Here is a 20,794-nt window from a genome sequence, read left to right on the forward strand (position 1 = left end):
AGGGTAAAATTGGTGATCTGCCAGCTCTTCCACTTGTTTGGCTATGCATTTAGACATCGGGTCTTTCCTTGCTAGCAACCTCTTGCACTTGCATGTGGACACTTATTTGCTTATCCAAAACAACAGTGCAGATCCTTTGTGAGATCTGACATCCTTCCCTGGGCCACGTGGGGTTTCTTCCCCTCCATCACTTACTCACTCTGGTTTTCTTCTTGATCATTGTTTATGTATACTGTGAGACTGTGACCGGGGTTATCTATGACGGCCGGTACGTCTCGCCCCGGTTGTGCTCCCTCCATGTATAGAAAGCAACTCCACTCCAGGGTTAATGCTGTTTCCCTGCAGGCTGAAAGGAGGGTTAAAAGGAAACAGGAACATGGGCGTGGGTCCCTAGTGTGAGGGAGTTAACACAACTCCCTGAGTTTCTGCGAGAGACAGACATGTGTATTGTTTTGGACTTTTGGTTTTTGTAATAAACCGTGTGCTGTGACCATTGGTGCCTGGATCCCGTGTCTTCTGCCGTGCAGCCGACCACGCTACCTCACAGATGGTGGAGAATGCGGGCATGCCAGCCCGGTGAGGTGTAGCATCCATCCCTGGTGACCCGGTAGCACATGTCCTGGATTCGAGCGGCTATACTACAGCCCAAACCCGGCGACGCCATGGAGGACATACTAAAGCTGCTGGATCAAGCTAATGCACAGCAACAACAGGCTAATGCACAGCAACAACGGGCTAATGCACAGCAGCAACAGACCAATGCACACCTGCTCCGGTCGTTGGATCGTCAGCAGCAATCCTTGCAATTGCAGGAAAAAAGGCACCAAGAACAGATGGTTCTCCTGGCCAAGTCGATCCGTGCCGGACCGGCAGCAACAACCCCGGGACCGGGTGAAGACGGCAGCGTCCGGAAAGTGGTGAGACAAGCGTTGCAAAAGATGACCCCGGGGGATGATGTGGAAGCGTTCCTGGCGGTGTTTGAGCGGGTGGCCGAGCGGGAAAAGCTGCCGACCCCCCAGTGGGCTGAGGTATTGTCGCCCTATCTGACGGGGGAGCCCCAAAAAGCGTACCTGGACCTCTGTACCGAGGACGCCATAGAATATGCGACCCTGAAAGCCGAAATACTTGCTCGGTTGGGGGTGAATACCTATGTACGGGCTCAGCGGGTAAATCAGTGGTTCTATGAGGAAGTCAAACGCGTACGCTCCCAGGCCTATGACTTGTTGCATCTGGTAAAGAAGTGGTTGCAGCCTGACACTCTGAGCCCTGCGCAAATGGTGGAAAGGGTAGTGGTTGATCGCTTTATGCGCACTTTACCCGTCACCATTCAACGGTGGGTAGGACAGGGCGACCCAAGTAACCTGGACCAATTAGTGTGCCTGGTGGAGCGGCATGTGGCTACGCAGGACTTGATATGGGACACTGAGACTTTGCGTGCCGCCCATCGGTCCGGCCCCTCCAAGCCTCGGGCCAAGGACCCACCGCTGACACCGGTGCGGGAGTCCGCTACCGTCCCGTCTGAGGCCGCGCCCGCCGTCCCTGAGGTCCGGAAGGCTATGTACCCTAAACGACAACTCGTCAAAGGGGTTTCCTTCCCTATTAGATGTTGGCGGTGCCAGCGGGTGGGACATATGGAAGCCCAGTGTCCACTCACCACGGAGCCCATGGATTGGGGGGTTACCCGGCGGGGTTCAATGTATGCTCAGGTGGTGTGTACCGCGGACCTTGTTTCCCCAGAGACTGAGCCCCACTTGTGCCAAATACAGGTGCCACTGACGGAGTCCGCCAAGGAGAAAACCGCTTTTGTTACGCCGGAGGGTCTCTTCCACTATGTTGTCTTGCCTTTTGGGTTACATGGCGCTCCGGCCACGTTCCAGAGGTTGATGGACTTGGTGCTGGAACCCCACCAGGCGTATGCATCAGCGTACCTTGATGACATCATTATTTACAGCTCTGAGTGGCAGACCCACTTGGAACAGGTACAAGCGGTGGTGAACGCGCTCCGAACAGCCGGATTGACAGCCAATCCCAAGAAATGTGCGTTGGGGCTCACGGAAGCCCGCTACTTGGGCTACATAATAGGCCAAGGAGTGATTAAGCCCCAAATTAACAAAGTTGAGGCGATCCAGAAGTGGCCTAGACCCCTGACCACGAAGCAGGTTAGGGCCTTCCTGGGTATCGTGGGGTACTACAGGAGGTTTGTAAAAAATTTTGCGGGACTATCAGCCCCCTTGACGGACCTTCTCAAAGGCAAGAAGTCCGTCATGGTGCGCTGGACTCCGCAGGCCGAGGACTCCTTCCGGGCCCTGAAGGGGGTCCTGTGCGGACAGCCCGTTCTTGTCAACCCTGATTTCCGGAAGGAGTTCATAGTACAGACTGACGCCTCTGAGGTCGGCCTGGGGGCAGTGCTGTCTCAGGTGGTTCAGGGGGAGGAACACCCCGTCACCTTCTTAAGTAGGAAGCTCACCCATCCTGAGCGGAATTATAGCGTAGTGGAGAAGGAGTGCCTGGCGATCAAGTGGGCCTTGGAGTCCCTCCGCTATTACCTGCTGGGACGACAGTTTTGCTTGGTGACTGATCACTCTCCGCTGGTCTGGATGAGGTCCGCCAAGGAACGGAATGCCCGGGTTACTCGGTGGTTCCTTTCTCTGCAGAACTTCTGGTTTACGGTTGAACACCGGGCCGGTAGGTTGCAGGGCAACGCCGATGCCTTGTCCCGCGGCCCGTGTTTGATGGCGGGAGTTCAACCCCGCACGCTTGAACTGAGGGGGGGGGGGTATGTGAGACTGTGACCGGGGTTATCTATGACGGCCGGTACGTCTCGCCCCGGTTGTGCTCCCTCCATGTATAGAAAGCAACTCCACTCCAGGGTTAATGCTGTTTCCCTGCAGGCTGAAAGGAGGGTTAAAAGGAAACAGGAACATGGGCGTGGGTCCCTAGTGTGAGGGAGTGAACACAACTCCCTGAGTTTCTGCCAGAGACAGACATGTGTATTGTTTTGGACTTTTGGTTTGTGTAATAAACCGTGTGCTGTGACCATTGGTGCCTGGATTCCGTGTCTTCTGCCGTGCAGCCGACCACGCTACCTCACAATACCCTATGCATTTATAAAAATAAAAATGTTTATACATTTGAATTACGGTGTCTCTTGGGTATTTTCATACTTTGGTAAATCTAAAGACTCTTTAATTTATGAATATATTCCTCTAATTTGGCCTCACTGGCTTGAGCTCCAGTCTATCGGACTTTCCAGTTTATCAAATGCTGTGCTCAGTTACTTTAAAAAAATAACAGGTCTGTGAGAGAAATACTTTTTTAATTCAATAAAATGCAAATTAATTATTTAAAAATCATACAATGTGATTTTCTGGAATTTTTCATTCTGTATGTCACAGTTGAACTGTATCTATGATAAAAATCATGGACATCTCCATTCTTTGTAGGTGGGAAAACTTGCAAAATCAGCAGTGTAACAAATACTTATTTTCCCCACTGTATATGCTCCTGTCCCAGTGTCTCCTGTGATGTATATGCTCCAGCCCTAATTCCTCCTATGCAATATTTATACTTCAGCTCCAGTGTCTCCATTAATGTATAAGAACCAATTCAACGTAATGAACACTGTGAGGGGACAACTAGTCTAATATAAATATACATCTGTATTTGGAGCAACTTTGCTGCAAGATCTTTACAAAACTTATCATCACAAAGATTTAACTGTGATCCAGAACCACGCAAACGTGGAGAAGTAGTTGCAAGTAGCAACATAATCACTGCCACCTCAGACGTAGCAGCACGGAGGTAGTAGCTCGGATGTGGCAGCACGAAGCTAAAGATGGTAACAAGCTCTGGAAAGAGTCACAAGTTAGCAGGAACGAGTCACAGGTACAAAACACAAGGGCGCAGGATCAGACACAGTAACACCTCTGCCACCCACAAAGATGGACACACACTAGACCTTATTTTCACTCGTCTCTGTTCCCTATCTGACCTCACAACTTACCCTCTCCCCCTATCTGACCACCATCTACTGAGCTTTTCAGCCCTGTCCTCCTCACCTGCCCCCCCTGTTCATCACCTGGCACACCCTGGTAGAAACCTTCCACATCTCAACATTCACACCCTCTCTAACTCTATCCTACCACTGTCCTCTATATCTTCTCTCCATGACACAGACAGTGTCCCTGTTTTCTATAATGCCAGTCTCACATCAGCTATTGATTTGGTTGCTCTTGCGCATGGCAGAGTGAGATGAATTAATAGACAACCCTGGCACAACGGCCTCACTAAAAAACTTCGACAAGTGTCTAGGGCTGCTGAGCAGTGGTGGAAGAGAATGCACTCCCAGGAAGATTTCACCACATTCAAAAATGCAATTCACACATTTCGTTCAGCTCTCATCCGCTGCCAAACAGGATTACTTCAAAACCCTCATATCATCTTTATCCCACAACCCCAAACAGTTTTGTGTTGCCCTGGCCTATCAGGTCGTCACAGGGTGCCATGCAATCTGCTGCATGGTACCCGCTCCCCCTTGGTTATGGGTCCTGTCTATTTGGTGTTGCTAACAGCAGGCATATACAAATCCTGGGGAACACTCTGCACCACACCCACCAAACACACATTGGGCAGCCTGAGGGGAATAGGGCCACCCAGATAAAGGGATGGTAGAAGGAGGGCCAAAAGTGTCAGTTAGTGAGTGGAGAGTTGAAGTTCAGTGGTGACAGTGAGAGGTTACGCTGCGGAGCTAGGCTCCTGCACCCGTCTTAGGTGCCAGACGTTGGCCTGGCCAGAAGCAGCTGGAACCCCGGTCACAGGGGGTAGTGGCAAGGGGCACGGTACTACCAAGGAGGGCAGTTTGGTGGCCTTGTGCTACAACCAGGCATGGGCCAGGGTACGACAGGGTATGAGGACCCTAGGCTGGGAAGTAGCTTCACGCAGCCCAAAAATTCACCCGAACAGGATGGAGTCTTCACGAGCCGTTCTCCACCCGCACCAGAATCGGGGTACTAGCGCAACGAGGGAGATAGGACTTCCCAAAACCGTCCAGAAAATCCCAAGCGTGAACCCTGAAAGCAAGCTCACCTTGCTAGCCACGCAGGTGAGCGGGACCCGAGTAGTCATAGGCAAAAGGGATCCACAAAGAATTAAACACTGTGCCAAGGGACAAGGCTTCAGACCAACCAGCAACACCAAAAGGGCATGGACCCAGTGTGCTCTAACAACAGCAGCAGGATATTCCAGGACTTTGGTTTACCCGGTGTCCATGTCAGCATATCTGGACTGTGTGAGTACGTTGTGCCCCCTTTGCCCCAACGGGTCCCCAGCCATTCTTATCACCGAGCCCCGGGACACCTTACCTTGCCCACGGAGGGGTTAACACCTTAAGCTGCCAGCCCATCGCTCCCGGGCCTCCCTCTCCAAACGCAGCAGCGGTGGTATCCTGCCTTTCCACACACCGTGGGTGGCATCATGAACACTATTCAATCCACCATATCTAAAAATCCCCTTTTTATTTCACGAGGCCGCGCGACCCCGCCTCGGGTACGGAGACCCCTCGAGCCACTGCGGATCCAAATCCGAGCAGCCCGTCGGCTGTTGCGGGGGTGGCACACCCTCAAAAAACTTATCGTCACGAACAGGATGCGAGCAGGACACACTATCCTTTGTGACGTGCGCCTTGAAAAGTGAAGTCTGCGGGCCCAAGTCGTTTTTCCTGCGACGTCCGCCATTTTTCCACTGTTTTTGCGCCAAAAACGCAATCTTCCTCAGAAAGCGTGTGAAGCTGAAGCCACGCCCTTCGTCCTCAGCCTGAAACAGGAACCGGAAGTTCCCAGAGGGCCACAGCGCGCAAAAGAGTGCTGGGAGAAAACCGAGGGGGCGTGCCTGAATGTAGCGAAAGCAGAAGAGAGGCAGGGATGCCAGGACTCTGCCATTCTCTTACTGGACAACGCAGAGACAAGATGGCGAAGCAAAGCTGGTCACCGGAGCGTGCTGTTCCAGGGACCGCGACTTGGATTGAAGAGGAGACCGAGCAGCTGTGCAGGAGAATGCGGACGCAGTTCCTGTTCATACTAAACCACTGGAGGGAAGAGATGAGGAGCCTGGCGATTGCGGTGAGAACCCGTGAGATCGAAATCCCACGTTAAGAGAGGGTAAGCGGTTACCCAGTCCCTGTTGATTACTCTAATCCAGCCAAAGTGGCTGAGGGATCCGGTCCGCCCCTGCTTGCGGCAACCACTCCACTGTCACCTACCCTGTCCTCGGTGGATGCCGAGCTTCCGTTACCTATCCCGTCAGCGGAACCTGCAGCATTTCTGTATGAAGCTCCAGCAGCAGCCCTGATGTCTTCCACCATCATCCCAGTCACATCAGCAGTCACCCGTACCCCGGCCAGACCAGACCCGGCCGCATCACCGGGCCTGTCCTCAGAGGTGGAGCACCCGGGCCCTGCAACCCCAGCTGCGGAGCAGTCGGTCTTTCTACCTACACCGGCAAGAGTGGGACCCTCCAGTCCATCGGTTCCACTGCTTCGCGGCACCTCAACGGCTGTTGGGGCCGCACGAGTCAAGTTCAAGCCAGAGTCAGCTAGGGAGCGAAGGCTGGATGCCGACGCCCCCTACTGGGAGCGACACAGCCAAGAATTGCAGCAGGAGATCATCACCAGAGAGTGACGACGGCGGGAGCTTGCCGCCCGCAACCGAGCAGAAAAGGAGCAGGTGAGGAGCGCTGCTTCCTGAGTTAAAGGGCCACGGTGCCGTGATCTTGTGGATCGTTTTGACCCCGAGCAGGGATGGAGTTTTATCGGTGAAGCAGACCTCACAGCAGGGGTATGTGTCCCGGTGGGACGTGTCCCCGCATCTGTCTTGGAAGCATCCCACACTTAATTTAGAGCCTGGAGAAATGGTCACGTATACCCGACACTGCGGGGAACGGGGATGGTATGCCATGTAGGTGACCAGGAATGTGATGTATGAAGAAGGATATGTGTCAGCGGAGGTAGCACGCAGCCGCAAAGAAGCATGGCTACGAGATCCGACCATTTACTATTAAAGTATAAGTAATACTGAAGAGTTAACGATGCCATAGAATTGTTAGGTATCAGTGTTTTTGTTTGTTGTTTTTCATAGTTTATTTTCCATATAGAAACTGCTAGAAAATGAGTGCTTTAACGAAAAAGTTTTAAAGTGAACGGGAAAGTAACCTGATTTTGTCTAGATTTACTACGAGAGTACACCGGTACATGGACTGCATTAGTTTTATAAGGACTACATTGTTTTAATAGTTAGGTAAAAATGGACCACAGTCACAGGACTAGCGTGAACAACACAAACTTGTGTCTTGTAAAAAGTTGCACCTCCTGTGCCCACAAGAGTTGTCTGACATACCCCGGGACCTTAACCCCGTAAAGGACCCACCTTAGGTTTCCAGGGGGAACAGGTTGTTTGGGTGGGGGGGGTTAAAGGGATCCAGGATGCTGGGACTGGACTGTCGCAGGGAGGGACCGCAATGTGGAAGGTTGGGTCCCCGCTGCCACTAAAACCGGTGGCGTCGCTTGTGGCAGACAAACTCTAAGTAAAATGTTTGAAACGGTTTAAGTAAAGGTGCCTCCCTATAAGGGATAAACTGAAAAATAAGGAGCGCTGATAGTGTAATACCAACAGATCAGTGAGGTAGATCAGGAAAAATGCACTCACCTGAAAAGGTTGTGATAGTCACAACCACTGATAGAGCATAGGATGATGGCGTCTGCTGCAGCCCCACGTGGATGTGCATACAAATCAGAGTGAAGAGGGAGTTAATGCCGCGCATCAGCCAAAATGAAGATGTAGCACGTTGATGTTATAAACGTATTCTTTTATTCCATCGGTCTACGCGTTTCGAGGATATACCTCTTCTTCAGGACCAGTGCATCAACATAGTATTTACGTTACTATGTTGATGCACTGGTGCTGAAGAAGAGGTATATCCTCGAAACGCGTAGACCGATGGAATAAAAGAATACGTTTATAACATCAACGTGCTACATCTTCATTTTGGCTGATGCGCGGCATTAACCCCCTCTTCACTCTGATTTGTATCCCTATACGGGAGGAATGTTAATAAAAATGTTATTTATGTTAACCCTTTTTCTTCAGTTAATAAATTCTTGGTGTCCTGTAGCTCGCAGACGAGCTACGTTGAACCAAGAGGGAATGTGACGCCCCGGCCAATCAGGTCGTCACAGGGTGCCATGCAATCTGCCCTTCTCCATGGTACCCACTCCTCCTTGGTTACGGATCCTGTCCATTTGGTGTTGCTAACAACAGGTATATATGTCGCGGGCGGAGGAGGGGACACTGCGCTCACCCACTGCTCGGGTCCGGCTGCTGTTGCTGCTGCTCGGTGGTGGCTCGAGTGGTGGGCCGGATCCCGGGGACTCGAGCGGCGTTCCTCGCCCGTGAGTGAAAAGGGGTTTGGTTTTGGGGATTTATTATCCGTGACGCCACCCACGGTTGTGGTGAGGTTGTGACACCACTGCTGCTCTGGACGGGGATCCCAGGAGCAGTGACAGGGAGCAGCTTGGATGTTGTTTCTCCCCTCCGTGGGTAGGGGGGTTGGTTGTCCCGGGGCCCGGTGAGGGTTAGGGATGGATGGCAGGCGGGTTACGGGGCCTGGTGAGGTGCAGGGTCACGGGGGCAGCGCTGTGCCGCACGGCACGGTGGTACTCACTCAGCCAGTAATTCACACAGAGTCTCTGGTCAAACAAACGGCTGTATGGACAGGTCCCACAGACGGCTGCGGTGTTTCTCCTCCCGGCAGGTTGATGGTGACTGCCTTTCCCTGCACCTGTGTAGTGTAGACGGTTCCAATGGGTTCCCACCGGTAACCCGCTCCCCAGCTTGGATATGTGCTGAAGGAGCCCCTTTTGCCCGCAGGCTCTGGCCCTGGGAACCGTAGCCTTGGCGGTGACTGTGTTTCCCTCTAACGGTTGGACTGTTGCCTTCTATCGGGACTTGGCTGCTGGGAAACCCCGGAGGTTCCCTTCGCTAACGGATTTGACAATTTCAGCGGCGACTCCTAGCCTTGTCGGGGTCCGTAAGCCCTGCCGGTTGGTGCTGGCTTCTCTTTGCGTACCGGTCCGGTACCGCCAGGCTACCGCCCGTCCACGGTCCTTACGGCTAGCTCCAATAGGCCTCTCCTGCAGATGGTCACCACCGTCTGCCAACCTTGCTGTTCCGTCCGGGCCACATACCCGGACCCACTTCAGACTGCTCTTTTACCACCTCACTTCTCCACTTCCAAACTACTCTCTACTCCTTTTCCCGCCTCCAGGACTGTGAACTCCTCGGTGGGCGGGACCAACCGCCTGGCCCACCCCCTGGTGTTGCCTTCTCCATACTGTTAATGGTTAATGACTTGTGCGTCTCTGTGCTTTCTCTCTGCGTTTCTTACACATTCACTAGGCCTTCATGCCCTGTTTTTTGTGTAAGGAACCCCACATCCATATACTCTCTTTTTTTTCACTTATTTCCATATTATGGGCATGTGATTTTGGATGGGGTACTAATTAGTAAAAATGAATTATTTCTTGATATATTACTAATAACGCCGATAGAACCACAGAATCGCACTTGTCTTTAATGAATGATTCTTTTTGGCTCAGGGTCAATATACATTCACCTGGTGTCTTTGATGTGTATATCCCAGATTCTAAAAATTCTTCTGATTATTTATTGGGACTTAATGTGTTAACTGTCTGTGTCTCTCTATTTACTGCCGGTACCTTATGCTATTTTTTAGTGTTTTAATGGAAAATAAATAAAGATTGGTATTTTATTAGTATCTTTGTCACTCCCTTAATTGGCCATCTACTGATGTCCAGGTTGTGTTTAAATTATGCTGGTTGGAGTGCTATGTGTTAATATATTTGGACATGTGGTTGCTAATTATTATTATGCCACTTTTATAGATGCACAAGAACACCTACCAAACTTAACCTAAATTGCATTTTACAGGCTAAAAAAGGTTAAGAAATAGTTTTTCCTGCATTTATATATTAGGCTAAATAAACTGGACAAAAAAAGATATGCCTTTTAGCGTTTGTTCACACGTAGTGTTTTGGCTTTTTTTTAGTTTTACAATAGTGAGGGTCCTGACTTATACATTTTATAGGTCCCTCTGTAATACATAATTTCTAGTTAGCTATTCCCCAGCACTTTACAAGGCCAGCTAGAATGTGCCTGTTGGTATGTTGCTCTTTGACCTAAGGGGCCTCAAGTGGTCCTTTAACATACATTTTGGCCTGCCCGGTTGCTAGTGTGATGTCAGAGTGTGTTTTCAGCTCGGCCAGAGGTGGCCCACTAATATATGTTTGGAGGGACCGCTCTTAGGCTCAGATAGTGGAATACATATTCCATAGCTGCAGAATGACATGCAGGAGGAGGAGGGTAAAGCCCAATGCTACAATGGGTGCATTGTACACTGCTATGGAATATGTATTCCACTATCTGAGCCGCAATGAGAGAGGGACCGCCCAAATGTATAAGTAAGAGCAGTCTCTCCAAATTATTATTATTGGGCCACCTCTGGCCCAGCTGAAAACACGCTCAGACCGCACACTAGCAACTGAGCAGACCAGCACCTCCAAGGCATATAAGGAGAGGTCCGTTTAGTGTATCAGGCAGCATAAAATGCTAGAGTACTGCTTTGTATTTGCAAGGCCAACTAGCAATGAATTAATGTGACTGATGTGGATGGCACAAGTCAGGCTGTGAGCCCCTAAATATTGTGCAAACCGGACCAGTGTGTCTAGTGTATCAGGCAGCACAAAATGCTAGAGTACTGCTTTGCATTTGGCAAGCCCACTAGCAACTTATTGTAGCAGATGTGGATGCCAAAAGTCAAGCTGTGACCCCAAAAATAGCGGGGGGGGGGGGGGAAGGGCCACTGCTTTTAAACAATAGGCAGCACAAAATGTTCTTATATGGATACTGGAAGAACAGTTTAACCTATCCTAATTCCCTACCTAATTTTCAATCTCTCCCTCCCTGTATTGTGACCTTGTTCAATGGTTTCAGCTCTTAATAGAAGTCCCAGGAATTTCGAGCTCCATAGGGTTTCAATGGTAGAAATGTTAAATGACCCCTCTCTGGGACTTCTAGTGTTAAAAGAGCTATTGTATTGTCTCCTCCCTACACTACACTAACCTATACATAGCAGGTACCCTCAAAAGGGCTTTTGTTTTTTTAAGAGGCCTAAACACTCTCCCTAGCAGCTGCTCGCTCTATCCCTATTCTGATACAATATGCAATGTGCGCAAAATGGCAGTGGAAGGGCTTTTATAGATCCTATGACACTGCGCAGCCAGCCAATCATGGTAATGTCACAACCAAGATGGCTGCAGCACTACTGTAATTAGGAAGCCCAGCATGTTTAGTGGATGCAAATCAGGCACCAAACCTGCTGGGTGGGGCATACGAATATAGAGAGGAGAGTATGTGACGCCCTGGACTAGCCAGGGGGTCACAGACACAACACCACACACACCCCTTTCCCGGACAGGTGACATCAGTCACACAAAAACCCTTGTTGCCACCCTCCAGGGTCTGATGTCCACACCAGGTGGGGTGGAGCCAGGTGGTTGTCCCCGCCCACCGAGGAGTTCACAGGCCTGGAGGCTGGAAAACACAACAGTTGAGTTAGTTCAGTACAGGCAGTGAGTGCAGAGCAGTGGAGGAGAGTGGAAGGAGAGGAGGAAAGTCACGCACAGGCGGACCTGAGACCAGGCCCGCCAGTGGAACTGTTAGGTGTCTGGGTCGGAGCCCAAGCACCTCCAGCAAGGTTGGCAGACGGTGGTGGCCGTCTGCAGGAGTTGGCAGCACGGTTGGTGGAACCGTAGGACTGGGGTCGGGCAGTGGCCCGCCGGTACCGAACCGGGGAGCCGATTGGGAGCCAAGCACCAGGCAGGGTACTCAGACCTCGACTAGGCTAGAAGCCGCCCTGATAGTCAAAATTCACTGATTGCGGACTGGACCTCAGGGGTTCATTCCCACCCAAGTCCCGATTGAAGGCAACAGCCCAACCATCCAGGATAAGTGCCACCGCCAAAGGCAAGAGATCCAAAGGGCCAGCGTCTGCGGGCAAACGGGCTCCTACAACACTTACACGCCGGGGAGTGGACTACCAGTGCCCAGGCACACGAGTCGACATCTGCATAACACAGGTGCAGGGAAACGACAGCCATCACCAACTCGTCCAGGGAGAACACTGTAGCCGGCTGCGGGCCCCGTCCATTCTGCGGTTTTGTTTGCCAGAGACTCCAGTATTTTGTGTCAGAGTGAGTACACCAGCACCTTCGGGCCGCGCACCGCACTCCACCGCATCTGCGTCCAGTACGCCCACGCTCCCTCGCCTCAGCACCCTTTCCACGGGCCCCCGGGACCATCGCCCCTGCCCACAGAGGGGCTAACACCGAGCTGCATAACACCGTCCCCGGGAGTCCTAGTCAACGGCAGTGGTGGTGTCCACCATACAATCACCACAACCCGTGGGTGGCGTCACGAACTTTACAAATTCCACTAAACAACCACCCAAACCCCTGCGTGCATCGCCACTACCCCTTTTCAGAGCGATGTGACCCCCATGTCCGCGAGAGTCTCGAGCCACCACCCGCAGTACATGAGCACGGACCCGAGCGGCTCGGCGGCCGCAGCCGAGGCCGCGGGGCAGTACAAGTACATAAAAACTCACAATGTAACGAGTAACCTGAATACCGCACTAGTAGCGAATAGTAATGATTACACTCGCTCATCAATAGTTACAAACAGAGGGACATGTGACCTAGGCAACCAATGACACAAGCCCTTGTGTCTGAACCTTGTGGATGTTTCTGCTTGTGATTGGCTGCAGGAAGTGTACCACCCCGCGCTTAGCTGCAGCCGAGCCGCTCAGATCCGGGCTTGTTGGTGGGTGGCTCGAGCGCCTCCGGACCCGGGGTCACTTCGTTCTGAAAGGGGGGACGCTGGCGCTGGCACCCGGGGGAAGATGGTAGTGCAGCAAGATGTTAACCCCTCCGTGGGTAGGGATGATGGCCCCGGGACCCGTTGCGGATAGCTGGGCAGTGCAGGGCGGTGCGCAGCCGGAGGGCACTGTTGTACTCACAGTTTTTGACACACACAAGTCTCTGGTAAACCAAGTTGATGGTGGTCGGTGCCCGCAGCTGGCTGCATCTGATCCCCCACCCGGTTCGGTGGTCCTGGCCTTTCTCCTGCACCGTGTTGTGTATCTGTAGACTGCCTGCGCTCAGCAACGGGAGTCCGCTCCCCGGCTTTGTGTATGTCGCAGACGCTGGCCCGTGGGATCTCTCTGACTGTGCGGTGGCTTTCTATCCCCCTCGGTGGGCTGTTGTCTTCAGTTGGGACTTGGATGGGAAAAGACCTATAGTCCACACTGCAATCAATTAATTAACTCAGTCCAGTGGATTCTGGACCTCGTTTCAGCATCTGAGTACCCTGAGTCGGTTCCCTGGGTTGGTACCGGCAGGCCACTACCCTGTCCCGGTCCACCACGGTTCCACTGAGCCATCTTCTTGGCTCCTGCAGGCTAAGACCACCGTTTGCCTCCTTGCCAAGGTACCAGGGCTCCAACCCTGGCACCCGTCAGACTGCTGCAGACCTGGGCACAGGCCTGCTTCCACTCCTCTACTCCACTCCCACTATTCTCTCCAGACTCACTCTGTTTCCTGCATCAGGCCCCCTGAACTCCTTGGTGGGCGTAGCCAACCGCCTGGCTCCGCCCCCTGGTGTGTCCATAAAGCACTGAGGGAGGTGACTAGGTTTTAATGGTTGGCTGGTGTTACCTTATTGAGGGACAGGTGTAATGCGGGGGTCTATCTAGGGCGTCACACTCCCCCTTGGTTAACTACAGACCGTCCGTGGGCTGTCCGACCACCACCGTTTATTTTGTAACTGAAAAAGATAAAAACAGTTAACAAGCATAATAACATATTTACAATTATGATTACTTCTGGTTCATCCCAAGACAGGAGGCACTATGCTTTAACGTTGCAAACTTGTAAAACATTTTTATTAAACAGGAACGGGACAGGACCGGGTCCTTTCATTTGCCCACTCAAGCAAACCTAAACCTTGATGCTGCCTCTAAAAACAGGTCAGCACCCCTTTTCCCCAGTCCAGGAATTGGATTCAGGTCCGGGTATTGCCCATACGGGCCGGGTACAAAGTTCCATACCCGGCAGTCTCTCAGAGACCCCACGTCCAGGGGACCCCTGACCCGGAGCGTTGTCACCGGTTCCAATGGTGACGGGACCTCGGCCTACAACATCCCGCAGGCCCATCCTCGAACCAGCCTCCCCGGGGACTGTAGGACCTGAAAGGGTGGTCCGGGATTATTTAAAACATGTTAACTCTGCTGCCGGCGCAGCTTCCTCTGCAACTTTCCCACAGTCCACCACAGGGCAGCAGGGTCCCCAATGCCACATTCACTCACGGTGACACTGTCCATAAAGACCCCGTCTTCCACTGCCTGCAATGGGGGTACGGTAGACCGGGCTCTGTAACAGAAAATGTCCTCACTCCTGCTTAACTGGCTTGCCGTCCTTCACTAGGGGCTCCTACCCCTGATGGCGCCTTCTGGGACTCCAACCGCAGCGGCGTTCAACAAGTCGGGCAGCTTCTCTTTCCCTTCCACCCAGTGTGTTTGATGGCGCCTCCCGGCGAACTTGGAGACGTTCAACAAAGGGACAAGAGTCTATTTTAGCAGGAGCAGGTGCTGTACTTAAAACTCTTTCAACTTTTAACTTCAGGGGTTAACTTACATATGCGGCTACCATTGCAGGGGGCCGTGCTGCGCTATCCTTGGCCGGGTTATCGGGTTCCCCTTCCAGGTGCAATAAATCCCTGGACTATGGACCTCCATCGGGAATGGCAGCGGGGGCTCCAGCTCCCAGCTGATGAGGGACAACATGCGGGTCTGCGTGGCTTTGTCGTGGCGTGGCACTGCGGCTGATACTCTCTGTTCACAGGCCCACACCACGGCAACCATCCTCCGGACCTCCGCCCTCCAGTCGAGCACCTGCTGCAGAGTCTGTGCCCTTACCCGGACGCAGAATCGGTCCAGCTCCCGCTCCACCTAGGCAGCGGTTTCCGTGGGGAGCTCGTTCGGGTTGCGGTCCTCCGATCAAAAGCCACTCCACCTTTGCCGCTTCTGGGTCCCGCCACTCCGGTGACGGGCACCACTCCGCTCGCCTCCCTGAACGCCGACATCTTCCATCTGCTCCCCCTTGGTCTTTTCGCGGCACACTCTCTTTCGGCTGATCAGTTTAGCTTTTCGACCTCTCGCTTTGCTGCACGGTCGCGTTCCCAGGGGGCAGGGCTTCAATTTTTCACACCCTTTCTGCGGGGAAGAAGACTCTGGCGGGAATCTTTGCGCCAAAAGATGGCGGATTCTGAGAATTTCGCAACGGATCACCCCTGACTTTACTTCAAGACGCACTTCACTAGGTACGTGACGTGAATAGGTAAGTATCCTGTTCGTGATGCCAGAAGAGTCGATGTGTACCGCCCCGCGCTCGGCTGCAGCCGAGCCGCTCGGATCTGAGCTCGTTGGTGGGTGGCTCAAGCGCCTCCGGACCCGGGGTCACTTCGCTCTGAAAGGCGGGACGCTGGCACTTTTGGTGGGGGTTTGTTAGGTGAACGGCCAGAGCCGCGCTTGAGTTCGTGACACCACCCACGGGTCGTGGTAAAGTTGGGCACAACCGCTGCGATTATTGAGCACCCGGGGGAAGATGGTACTGCAGCAAGATGTTAACCCTTCCGTGGGTAGGGATGATGGCCCTGAGATCCATTGGGGATAGCTGGGCTGTGCAGGGCAGTGCGCGGCCGGAGGGCACTGTTGTACTCACAGTTATTGACACACACAAGTCTCTGTTAAACCAAGTTGATGGTGGTCGGTGCCCGCAGCCGGCTGCGCTGCGTCTGGTCCCCCACCCGGTTCGGTGGTCCTGGCTTTTCTCCTGCACCGTGATGTGTATCTGTAGACTGCCTGTGTGACGCCCTGGACCCCAGGGGTTACAGGTAACAACACCTACCACACTACACACACACACCCATCCCTTGTGAGGACACACCCGTCACTCGAAAGGGAGACCTGATGCCTCCCTCAGGGCCAGTAGGCCACACCAGGTGGGCGGAGTCAGGCGGAATGGCACGCCCACCGAGGAGACTACTGTCCTGAGGCAGGAAATACAAACAGTTTAGTTGGAGAGTTGGAGTTGACAGGAGGTGTGGAGGAGAAAAGCTGTCAGGGACCCATGTTGGAGCCTGGGATCCCCGTAACATCAGGCAGGCAGACGGTGGTGGCCGCCTGCAGGAGTTCCGGTATAGCGACCGGCGGAACCTTAGGGACCGGGCCAGGGTTGAAGCCCGCCGGACCTGAACCGGGAGTCAACAGCTAATCGGAGCACCAGTAACCGGGTACTCAGAACCCATCCTAGCTTGGAAGCCACTGAGTTTAGGCAAATTCACTGATTGCAGTCTGGACCTCATGAGTTCATCCTCACCCAAAGTCCCGAAAGAAGGCAACAGCCCACCGATACCGGGTGAGAGCCACCGCCAAGGGCCAAACACCCGACGGGCCAGTGCCTGCGGGCAACCGAGGGCTCTTCCGGCAGCTAAACGCCGGGGAGCGGGCTACCAGTGCCCAGGCAGAGGAGCCAACAGTAAAAACAAGAGGTGCAAGGGAAAGGGGCCACCATCAGCCTCACAAGCGACACAAGCAGCCGGCTGCGGGACCCGACCATACCCAAACTTTGGTTTACCAGTGACTCTGAGTGTGAATTAATAGTGAGTAAACCAGTGCCATCCGGGCACGACATCGCACCGCAGTACGGCACCTTGCACTCCGACATCATCACCCACCCCACCGGGCCCCAGGACACACCACCCCTACCCACGGAGGGGCTAACATCCAGGCTGCGCCTTCAACACTGATGCCGGGAGCCCCCCTTCACTCCAGCCGCAGTGGTGGTGCATCCCGTCACCACGACCCGTGGGTGGCGTCACGACCCGTACAACGACAACGCGCCCCCCGGCTGCGAACCTCATCCCACACCACCACCCCACTGCCTCCCCTTAACAGAGCGACGTGGCCCCCGTTCCGGAGGCGCTCGAGCCACCGACAACCCGAGTCCGAACCTCGAGCAGCTCGGCCCAGCAAGGGAGTGGCCGAGCACCTCTCAGGGCGGTACACATCGACTCTTCTCGCGTCATGAACAGGATTCGGACAGTCCACTTACCTGTGGAAGTGCGCCTTGGAAGTATCCGTCAGCGGCATCCTGCCGAAAAAGTTGAAGCCCCGCCATCTTGAGCGCGAAAGTTTCCCGCTCGAGTCGTCTTCCCGAAGCAGTGAAGGCGCGAAGATGAAGCCCCACCCCCGGGAGGAGGAGTGCTGGAAGAAAAACCAAGGGGGCGCGGGTGAAGAAGTGGGCCTCATGTGATCTCGGGGATAAAGGGCAGGGACTCCAGGACCCTGCATCCGTTCCATTCCTGGACCCCGACAGCAGCATGGCAACTCCCGTCCAGAGCCCCGAGATCCCGGAACCCGCGCCTGGAACAGCGGCGTGGATGAGGGCACAGATTGCCGAGATCTGTCAGCGCCATCGGTGTCAAGTGCACCTTCTGATGGAGCAGTGGACCGCAGAGGCAGAGGAGCTGGTTCCAATCGCCAGGGCACACGAGACGGAGACCATTGTGGCGGAGTTGTTGAGTGACCCACGCCCCTATATCCCCAAGGGACCGGCCGCTGCGGCAGAGGGACCCGGTCTACCCCTGGCCCCTATACGGTCTCCGCTGTCGCCCGTGGGAGCCGCCGCTGCAGGTCTGCCTGGCCCGCTGCCCCCTGCCATGGCAGTGGGACCCGAAGCGCCGATTCAGGAAGGTCCGGAGGTCGGGGTGGCTGAAGGAGCAGCAAGCCCGGAGGTTACGGCAGCTGACAGCAACCCGCTTGATGCAGAGGCAAAGATGGCCCCAGCAGTCTGCCTGGTCCAGATGGGAGTGATGACTGACCACGCGGAGATGGATAGCAGTAGCCCCGGGCCTGACACAGAACCGGTCTCAGGATCAGAGGAGGCAGATGAAGGTCACCTCAACGGCAGTGCCCCGGCGGCCACTTACATCCTGCGAAGCGGTGGGAATGGATACCGGATGGCCCTTTCCCACCATGCCTGTTGCATGCTGGAAATGTTTGAGGCGGAGGTTGAATCCACGTTGGAGGAAGAGCTGGAGTAAGCTGGTAGCCCGTTGGCTATAAAAGGACCCGTCCCCGTTGACCCCCATTTAACCCCTGTTGCATGAGTGACTGCTCATGGACAAGGCCGTGGACTTGCTGGCCACCCAAAAACTATTGGGCTTGTAAATATTGCCCCATCCTGCCCCTTTTAGCATGCCTTCCCGTTCCGTTAGCCTCCGGAGAGGCAGCTTGGAGGTAGGACCCGCAGCAGAGCAGGCTGGGGTTCGGTCACCACCGGGACCGGTGACCATCCTCCGGGGAGCCCATTGAGCAACTGCCGGGTGCGCCGCACCATACCCGTTCCCGCCTGGGTGATCTGGCTATGTTCCTGTTTCCGGACTGGGGAAGAGGGTTGCTGCCCGTTTCTTAAGGGCAGCATCAAGGCTAGGTTGTTTGGGTGGGAAAGGCGGAAGGACATGAACCCGTTCCGTAAATTAAAGTTATGCAACGTTAAAGTAAAATGCCTCCCGTTAAGGAAAGACCTTCAGAAAACTTATATATTGTAATAATATTATTATACTTGTAACTGTTCCCGTTTTTCCAGTTAAAAGAAAAAGAAAGCAAAAATAAACCGGAGTTGGTCGGGCAGCCCGCGGACGGTCTACATTAAGCCAAGAAGGAATGTGACGCCCTGGACCCCAGGGGTCGCAGGTAAAAACACCCACCACACCACACACACACCCCCATCCCTTGTGAGGACACACCTGTCACCGGAAAGGGAGACCTGATGCCTCCCTCAGGGCCAGTAGGGCACACCAGGTGGGCGGAGTCAGGTGGAAAAGCACGCCCACCGAGGAGACTACTGTCCTGAGGCAGGAAATACAAACCGTTTAGTTGGAGAGTTGGAGTTGACAGGAGGTGTGGAGGAGAAAAGCTGTCAGGGACCCAGGTTGGAGCCTGGGATCCCCGTAACGTCAGGCAGGCAGGCGGTGGTGGCCACCTGCAGGAGTACCGGTATAGCGACCGGCGGAACCTTAGGGACCGGGCCAGGGTTGAAGCCCGCCGGACCTGAACCGGGGAGTCAACAGCTAATCGGAGCACCAGTAACCGGGTACTCAGAACCCATCCTAGCTTGGAAGCCACTGAGTTTAGGCAAATTCACTGATTGCAGTCTGGACCTCATGGGTTCATCCTCACCCAAAGTCCCAAAAGAAGGCAACAGCCCACCGATACCGGGTGAGAGTCACCGCCAAGGGCCAAACACCCAACGGGCCAGCGCCTGCGGGCAACCAAGGGCTCTTCCGGCAGCTAAACGCCGGGGAGCGAGCTACCACTGCCCAGGCAGTGGAGCCAACAGCAAAAACAAGAGGTTCAAGGGAAAGGGGCCACCATCAGCCTCACAAGGGACACAAGCAGCCAGCTGCGGGACCCGACCATACCCGAACTTTGGTTTACCAGTGACTCTGAGTGTGAATTAATAGTGAGTACAACAGTGCCATCCGGGCACGACATCGCACCGCAGTACGGCATCTTGCACCCCGACATCATCGCCTGTCCCACCGGGCCCCGGGACACACCACCCCTACCCATGGAGGGGCTAACATCCAGGCTGCACCTTCAACACCGATCCCGGGAGCCCACCTTCACTCCAGCCGCAGCGGTGGTGCATCCCGTCACCACGACCCGTTGGTGGCGTCACGACCCGTACAACGACAACGCGGCCCCCGACTGCGAACCTCGTGCCACACCACCACCCCACTGCCTCCCCTTACCAAAGCGACGTGGCCCCCGGTCCAGAGGCGCTCGAGCCACCGACAACCCGATTCCTGACCTCGAGCGGCTCGGCCCGGCAAGTGAGCGGCCGAGTCCCTCTCAGGGCAGTACACCTGCGCTTCGGTGACGGGAGTCTGCTCCCCGGCTTTGTGTATGTCGGGAGAGCCCTTTTGCCCGCAGACGCTGGCCCGTGAGATCTCTCTCCCTGTACGGTGGCTTTCTATCCCCCTCGGTGGGCTGTTGTCTTCAGTCGGGACTTGGGTGGGAAAGGACCTATAGTCCAGACCGCAATCAGTTAATTAACTCAGTCCAGTGGATTCTGGACCTCGTTTCAGGGTCTGAGTACCCCCCTGTGTGCTCCGGTTTCCGAGTCGGTTCTCCGGGTTGGTACCGGTGGGCCACTACCCTGTCCCGGTCCACCACAGTTCCACCGAGCCGTTTTTCCGGCTCTTGCAGGCTAAGGCCACCATTTGCCTCCTAGCCAAGGTACCAGGGCTCCAACCCTTGCACCCGTCAAACTGCTGCAGACCTGGGCACAGGCCTGCTTCCACTCCTCTACTCCACTCTCACTACTCTTTCCAGACTTACTGTGTTTCCTGCCTCAGGCCCCCTGAACTCTTCGGTGGGCGTAGCCAGCCGCCTGGCTCCGCCCCCCTTGGTGTGTCCATTAAGCACTGAGGGAGGTGACTAGGTTTTAATGGTTGGCTGGTGTTACCTTATTGGGGGACAGGTGTAATGCGGGGGTCTATCTGTGACTACCTGGCTAGTCCAGGGCGCCACAGAAGATCCACAA

The sequence above is a fragment of the Anomaloglossus baeobatrachus genome, chromosome 1 (genome assembly GCF_048569485.1).
Source record: "Anomaloglossus baeobatrachus isolate aAnoBae1 chromosome 1, aAnoBae1.hap1, whole genome shotgun sequence".
NCBI lineage: Eukaryota > Metazoa > Chordata > Amphibia > Anura > Aromobatidae > Anomaloglossus > Anomaloglossus baeobatrachus.